Genomic DNA, 9179 nt, shown 5'->3' with positions numbered 1-9179 from the left:
ACTTTAAAACATTAAAATTTAAATAATATGTAAAAATAATTCATTAAAATAAATTATCATATATAATTATTAAAAGTAATAAAATTATAATCCTATATTAATAGAAATCACTCTCAAAACTTGATGGAAATCCATCCAAGGAGCTACAACTTAAGCTAGGACTAAGAGAATGGAAGATGAAGAAGAAGGACTTCAAGGACTTTCACTCTTGTGGAACATGGTGTTTTTAAGCTTTTTATTGCTTTCCCTTAAGCCTTGTAAATATGAATTTGAGTCTTTGTTTTTGGCCTTGTATTTTGGCCAAGATATCTTGTCATTTCTAAACTTGCTTTCACGTTAACTTTTTTTTTTGTAATTCAACTGCAACCAACTCAGAGGTTCAAAATATATGTGCTTATAGTCAATGATAAGATCTTTAAGTCTACTTTCTAACAAAAAAGAAATAATCTCATTTGGAGCTTTTTGGAGAAAGTTATGGGTAAAACACTTAGAGTTGACAAGATGATGTCTTAGAACGAATTTTGGGTTTGTTTCTTGAGTTGTGCTTGCATGGGATGTGATCCAGCTTGTTTGTAGCCTTAAGGTACTTGTTGGATAAAGGCTCTCTTACATGTGATTGAATGAAGTAAAGGAAATATGTGATTGAATGAAGTACAAACAAGATATGATTGGATGAAAAAGAGGCAAGAGGCTCTCATTCATCTACCTTGGCCAAAGAAACTTCTAGGCTCTTTCTCAAGTGCATGTACTCTAACTTTCTCCTTTACCTAAAAAAGGAGAGATACCCCTCTTCATTGTTTTTAGTTCTTTCTATCGTTTATAAGGAGCTAAATCTCCAATTGTTGGAGCAAGATGTAAACATATTTGAACTCTCTTGTATTCGATAATAACTTCCATTTATGTATGAGTTCTTTTAATCTAAAGTTCGTTAATTGATTTATATTTAACGTTGGATGACTGATCACTTGTCTTATCTATTTGGCTTAAGATTGAGTAGAAACTAGTATAAAGTATTGGTTTTCAATTAGTTATCTTGTGGACTTCTAGATGCTAGGAAGAGATCTAGAGTGTGCACTTGGAGATAGAGTCTTAATCTTAATGCAGGGGAAATGACCAAGACGTCACTGAGGAATCAAAGCGAAGGGTGGTGATCCTAGGCTCCAGGTGTTAGGAATGGACCTAGAGTTACACCTAAGCGAACTCATAAGACTTGATCATTTAAAGGTACATGTTTGGAGGTAGATCTGATGCAAGAGAGGGCAAATATGTGAAGTCAAGCTTCAACACGATTTAATCATTCAAAAGTCACTCATTTAGTAACTTAAACTGACTTCCAATTGGTTTTATAACATTATCACCTATACAAACTTGTTTTCTACACATTAATTGTTTTAAAAAAGATCAAAATAGTTAAAACATTATTATTTCTACCAAATCTCTATGGATACGACACTTGTTTACTACAATAGCCCATTATACTTCCTAATATATTTCGGGTTGATCTCACACACTGAACAGGTAGCGCCTAGTGGTAGCATCGTGATCGAGGTCATACCCAACCAAATAAAAGAGTTTAAAATGCAGTACTAGAAGTTCTTCCAAGGTTGTCTCTTAGTGACCATTATTTTTTTTTCAAAGGTTCCAACACACACAAAACGGGAGGTTGATTTTGAACGTGCACCTGGTTTTGTAGGTTGCCTTATCTCAAATTTAGATGATTTCTCTAGCCAAGGTTGTACCTTTTGAAGACAAATTATGGTTATGTTGTTGTTGTTGTAGGGCTTTATTGTTGTAAATGTTGGCAGCATAGGCTTGATAATGCTAATTCTTACCATTATCTAAGCATCAATTTAGTAGCAAAATCAACTCTTCTTTAGCTTATTACTTGCTTAAATCCTCTCTTTAATTTAGTTTTAGTATTTATCTATATTTTGGGCTACATTACGTAAATAATACTCTAATCCCTTGTTTTCTTTGATTTATTTTGATGTTAGGAAGATCCTCCATTACATTGAAGAGCCTCGGTGATCCAGGAAGCCATTGATTTAACAGTCATTTTCGCTTAAGCGAGAATAATTTAGCTTAAGCGAGAATGACTATCTTCTCCAAGAAGAATTCTCGCTTAAGCGAGAATAATTTAGCTTAAGCGAGAATTCGGGCAGTATATATACTCACGAGGCAGAAAGAAAACGGGTCTTTGGTTCTTTGGAGGCGCGATTTCACGTTTGGAGCTCATGGAGGGCGCGAGGAGCTTGTGGGAACATCTCCTCCTCTTCCTTTGGGTCTCCTTCTTCTTCCATCTTCCATGTTTGTAAGCTTTAGGATTCTCCATGGAAATGGAGAACCAGATTCATCTTGTTAGGGTTAGATGTAGCCTATGAACTCTTGTGTAATGAATGATTGTTTCGTATTTATAAATGCCTTTTCTATCTATTACTAGTATTCTTGTTTCCGATCTTAAAGCTTGCATGTAATGGAGACGTTCATGACTTGATTTTAGGGTTTCATTGAGCCAGGGATGGGATATGAAATCTTGAACTGAAACAAGAGTCCTTGTGGGTCATTGAGCCAGGGATGGGATATGATTCACATGTTGTCTTAGATCCTAGTTCTTAATGCGGGTTTGCTTGTTAGATTGTCCAAGGGATTGGAGTTTGATAAGGAAAACCTAGGCTCTTTCACCTAAGGGATTAGGGCTAGAGTGTTTTAGTGGATTGACTTTAGTAAATTGATAGAGAGGAGATGAAATTGGTTATACACAAGAGTGCATTGGTGAAAACTAACCTTAACAATGTCATTTCATACCATTTCTAGTCTTTTCCATTTCCAAGTGCCTTCAATACCAAAGTCCAACCTTGTAATTACTTGTGAATTTATCTTTTTGCACATATTCTTAAATGATGAGTTGTTCTTGAGTCTAGATGAGTTGTTAATCGCACAATTTTGTAGTATTACGAGTCTCTTGGGAAAACGATACCTGGTCTTACCACGGTTTATTACTTGAACGATTTGGTGCACTTGCCAAAGAGTTTAACAAGGCTTGAAGAGTATCGGGAGTTGGAGTTTGTTGTTGCAATATTAGACAAGCATATGTAAAATGATCATGTAAAGTTAAAATGCCACAAAATTTTACAGGTGCAACTTTCTGATTGGATGCAAGTTGGGTAACCAATGTGGTGAGAGCATAAATCTTACTCTCTAAGCTTTTGTTTTGTTTTGCTCCTTCTACATCATAGACTCATCTTCATGTTGTACAAGCCTTTATAGAAATATTGAAGGAGCAATTGTTCAGAAATCTGGTGGTGAGAACAATTTGCACATAATTCTTGAATCACTTCTAATATTCATAGAAACTCTTAAGGAATTTCACTAATCTTTTACAAAGATTACACGTGTTTTACCTCTCTAGGTTTACAACGAGTATTCTCACCATTGTTGGTTCCCTAGTCAACACAACTAGTCCGAGTTTAACCACTTTTAGTTTATAAGTATTCAAACCACATTTGGTTTCAACCCTAGACAACACGTCTACATTGTTTTGCTCAACTGAGCTAAACACCGAATGTTTTAATTCTCTTCAGAATTTACAACACAAACAATGCTATGAGCAAAGGTACAAATGATAACTCTCAAAGAGAGGATATAAATAATAAAAAGAATTTTGTGATTTGCTAAGGTTTTTCTCTTCTAGAAAAAAATATTCAACTTCAGATGATATATGAGCACAATAAGCTTGTTTGAGTGTTCACGAGTTCACTAGCTTATTTTTCTTTTCTTCTCTTCAAGCTTTCATCTATATATAGTTTTTCTTAAAAGATGACCATTAGGCAAAGTTGACTTCAAGAAAGCATGCAACCTTTAGGTGGAAAGTCAGACTTTAGTTTACTTTGTAGAGATTTAGAGCTTTATCATAGTCTTTAGAAAAACTGAGCTTCTACGATGTGACAAAGCAAAAGGCTTCAAGAGAAACATTCCCAAAATGTTCTTCATATCTCACAATATCTTTTTTTAGTTGCAGTGATTTTGATCATATCTTTCTACTTTAGTGATCTACACAAATATCAAGAACAAGGTATACAAGCATCGAAACACTTTATCGTACATGCATTAAATATTTTAAACGTTGATAAGCTTTAGGCCGTATTGCGTGTTCAAAACATTTTATCATTTGTCATGTCTTTAATAAATGCATTGTTTGGTAAAACATACAACATGCATAAGAAATTAGTTTATTACTCATATAGTCTATTAAAAAGAGAGACACATTTTTTCTTAGTTATCAGACAATTAAGTTTAGAAAACGTTATTCATAAGTTTGATTTCGTCTAAAACAAATGTTACAAAATATTTCTTCCCTAGACGCTATTTTCTTTAAAAGAACTTTTCATACACATCGATGTTTCGTTTTTATGCTTTTTTGTTAAACTTCAAAATCTGAGTTAGACAGTCTATTATTTAGACGATCTTGTCTTAACAGATTTTTGTACATTAAGATACTCCAATTGATTTGTCTAATTACTTTTATACTTTTTATACTAAATCCACTAGTTTATAATCAAAATAATATAATTTAATCAATCCTTTAGAGTATCAGAATATAAAGAAATCACAACACACGAGATTCATAAAATTACATAATCAATTCACACATTTCATCATTCAATGAAACTATACATTTGTCAACTCAATTTAAACTATTTCTCAAACTTAGTAAGCCTAACAATGCAACTTTTCATAATTCTATACTTAAAATCCTAGTACAAGACAATTTTAAACAAAGCTGCTAGTTCCCTTTACCTTGATTTGGACTCTTCTTAAGGTTCTCCCTCTATAGTTTACTCATATCGATAACTAAATATGCACAAAAGAACTTCATATCAATGATATGAACCTACTACTAGAATCACAAACATGCAGGGAACTAAATTCCAAAAGATTGAGCTACATTTGGTTACCAAGCTCGCATGCACAAAATGAACAATTTAAATTTTTAGAAAAGGGGTAAAGGAAGAACTTACTCTAATTGGTATTCCAATCGGATGGATGCATATGGTTCTCTATCGTGAGCTTAGGGGTGGTCTATGATTGAAGAATAAATGGAAGATTAGTAAGAACACTTCTAGAGAGGTCAAAGAAGATTGAGAGGAAATGTATCTAAAGAGATGAATGTTAACGCATTAAGCCAAAAATGTCTATTAAGACAGTTAGTTCCTATACTATGTTACTCTGTTCGTTTTATTCTTTATGTTGTATATAAGTTTATGTATGATAGTCTTAAAGTTCTAATGAGAAAATCATTCCCTTTATGTATATCCTTTTCTCCTAAATTCTATATGTTATCAAAGTTGAGTATAATCCAAGTGTGACCATAAGAGGCGTGAAATTGAAAAGTTTGTGTGATTAAGAAAGATCATTCTTCAATAGTTGAGGTTCTTGGGTGAAACCGGAAGATAGAAGAAGCTTCAAGATTTGATCAATAAAGGGATATAGCTGGTTTAGGAGGAATGATACAAGGGGCATTGGAAATGTTCGATGGCAAGATGTTTGTTGATTGACACATCAAGATGTAAGCCATATTTGTGCTAACAGGATTCGGTTCAAACGCCATTGATGAAGACAAGAGAAACCACAAGGCGTAGCAAAAACTTGATAGTAAGGCAAGGTTCCTTATTTACTAATGTGTAAGTTCAAAGATTTTCAATAAAATCTCAAAGACAACCACTACCAAAGAAGCTTAGGAGATTTTAATCAAGACTTATGGTTACGGTGACAAAAATAAGAAAGTGAGGTTGCAAACCTTGCGAAGGTAGATTGAATTCTTGACCATGGATGAGAGTGAAACTATGACAGGCTATTTTGACCAAGTGTAGGAAGATGTCAATGTTATGTGGGAATGTAGGGATAACATTTTAGATCAATATGTGGTAGATAAAATTCTGAGGACGTTGTCACTAAGATTTCACCATGTGATTGTAGCTATTAAAGAAACATGAGACTTGGAGACTATGGAGATTGAGGAATTGCAACATTCATTGAAGGCAAGAGAATATCCTATAAATGAGCGTAGACACTGTCAAGAATAGGCACTACATGCATGGTCGTAGTACAAAGGAAAGGTGAAAGGATCCAAAAAGGATGACAAAGGTAACACCAAACACAAAGAATCATAAGAACAGAAAGGTGATGATTTTGGTGATTCTGTCAAGCAAAAGCATTACAAGTCTTCCACGAATTTTGGTAGAGAAAAATAATGGAAGTTTGATAAGAAGGTAAGGTGTTACCATTGTAAAATTTTTGGCTAGTTTGCCAAAGAATGCTAGAAAGGAGACGGGACCAAGAACAAGCCAAAATACTAAGCTCATTTGGCACATGATGATACATCAGATTCAGAAGTTGTGATGTTGATGGCTAGAATACATGACAATAAGCTAGAGGATGCAACATGGTACCTTGACTCAGGCTGTTCAACTCTTATGACTAGTAAAAAGGAGTGAGTTGTGAAAATGAAGGAAGTTGCTCATAGAAGAATCAAATTTATTGATGATAGAATCCTAATAGCATAATGGTCTGGAAGGGTAGTCCTAAGGGACAGTGATCGAAGAAAGGTTGCGATTAAGGATGTGTTATATGTGCCAAGGCTGAAGACAAATTTGTTCAACCTATGCCAGCAACTACAGAAAGGCTTTGTGATAACACATTTCTAAACCTTGTATTAAAGGTCAGATTTCCTTTTTAGGCCTTGAGTAATGGGTCAAGTAGTGTAAATTTTTGGTTAACTTGGGTCAACAAAGGTCAACACCCAATGTTGACCCAATAGAGACATCATTCTAGAGTTGACCACATGTGTCAAAGTTTTGTCTTAGCTTGGTGAGCAAGAGAGAAAGGCGTTCCATCTTTAGGAGAAAGTAGCCATGTGTCATGCTTCTAATGGAAAGCATTCTCGCATGTTAGTGACCACATGTCCTCCTAATGGAGAGGATTTTTGTCTTTCTTCCAAGCTAACCAAGTTGAAGTTTCTAGGTTTTTTCTTCTACAAATTTGGAGACACCTTAAGGATATAATTAGAGGTGTTTCTCCCTTTGTAAATTAACTTTATGATTAGTATTGTTATGTTTCCAATTTATTGTGGCATCTTACTTATCTCCAAAGTCAAGGTTAGGGCATCCCATTGGTCTTCTTTAGCCACTTTCTTTGAGAGTTGGTCAAACCTTTCTTAAGAGCACCAAACATCACCAATCCCACCCTTCTGACATCCCTACCGAGAGCTTTCCCACCATACAAACCCATTTCCTTCACACACTCATCTTCATGGTCTTATCTTCATGCTTTGGATCATCCTAGCTTGAGGAGGAGGTTATCAATACTTCCATAAAGTTCAAGAGGTTTTGTGATGAAGAAGGTATAACACATGAGATTACCACTCCTTACACACCATATCATAATGGAATTGCAGAGAGGAATAATCAAACAATTTTAAGCATGGTTAAATGTATGTTAAAGAGTAAAAGCTTGCCAAACTTTCTATGGGGAGGGGCTATGTTGACAGCCACATACATACCTAACAGATCTCCAAGTAGGAGGTTAAAAGGAGTTACACCTAAGGAAGTATGGACTGAGATAAAATCAAATGTTACTCATTTGAAAATATTTAGCTTAGTGTGCTATAAATGTGGTTGATAAATAAGATGATAAATTACATTATAAATAAGTGCCTCTAATTCTGGTTGGCTATTGTTTGATCTTGAGTATGGACAGGTTATTATAAGTATAGATGTGGTGGTTGATGAGGTTGCAACTTGGAACTAAAAGTCAACCCAACATGAAGCATAAAAAATTGTACTTGATGATGAAACAAATATAGTATAGTCATGTCCTGGTGATCATGATGTGAGTGTAAGAAGATCATTAAAAATCATTCACTTGCATCTCATCTAAAAGATTATGAGCTATTTTATAATGTTGTTATGACCTTTGATGGACATTTCATGCATTATGCTCTCGTAGTTGAGGCTGAACCTATTGATTTTGAGCAGGTTGTTGTTGATAAGAAATGGTGGAAGGGAATGCAAGAAGAGACCGAGTCTATTAAGAAAAATCAAACATGGGAATTGAAAAAACTCCCTTTTGATAAGAAGTTGATAGCATTGAAATGAGTTTATAAGTCAAAGGTAAATCCACAAGGTGTTATAGTGAGAGATAAAACCAGATTAGTGACTAAAGGATTTTTACAGCAGGCTGGAGTAGATTATGGAGAAGCGTTTGCACTTATGGTGAGAATTGAAAGAGTCAAGTTGGTGGTTTCATTAGCAACACAATTTCACTGGTCATTAGATTAGTTGATGTGAAATTCGTTTTCTTAAATGGCAAGGTGTACAAATTAAGAAAGACCCTTTACAGGCTCAAACAAGTTCTAAGGGTTTGGAACCATAAAATTGATGGCTTTGTGGGTAGTATTGGGTTTGAGAAGTGTGCCTCCAAGAATGAAGTTTATGTAAGGAGTTTCTATAAAGATGTGAAAACTGGGAAGTTAATACTAAATTGAAAGTTAAAATTACAGGTGAGAGCTTAATCGCAAAATTCAAAGTTAAAATGATCAACGAATTTGAGATGAGTTATTTGGGTAAGTTAAGTTATTTTATGGGAATTCAATTCATAAAAACTAAACTTGGCATGGTTATGCATCAATCACGATATGCATAAGATGTTTTGAAGAAATTTGAGATGCATCAAAGCAACCCATCTTACACATCGGTTGAAGTTAGTTTGCGATTGGAAGAAGAACCATAAGAAGAGGTAATTAATCCCCTTGTCTATCAAAAAATTGTTGCAAGCTTGAGATACTTGTGCAATACATAATCTAATCTTAGTTTCAATGTTGGTTTGGTCAACAGGTATATATTGGATCCAAGACACTTTCACTTGAATGTCAGTAAGAGAATCCTATGCTACATACAAGGCACATCTAGTTTTGAAATTCTATTTCCAATATGAAGCACAAATGTTGCTTTGAAGATTACTACATATTCAAATGTAAACTCGTGTGGTGATAAATGGGATAGAAAAGGTACACTTAGGTACATTTTCTTCCTTAGAGAATCACCAATTTTATGGAGCTCAATAAATGAGTCGGTAGTTGTTTTATCCTTTGCTGAAGCAAAATATGTTGTTGCTTGTGAAAC

The sequence above is a fragment of the Vigna angularis genome, chromosome 4 (genome assembly GCF_016808095.1).
Source record: "Vigna angularis cultivar LongXiaoDou No.4 chromosome 4, ASM1680809v1, whole genome shotgun sequence".
Taxonomy (NCBI): domain Eukaryota; kingdom Viridiplantae; phylum Streptophyta; class Magnoliopsida; order Fabales; family Fabaceae; genus Vigna; species Vigna angularis.
The sequence above is the reverse complement of the archived record's forward strand: the minus strand, read 5'-3'. Positions refer to the sequence as shown.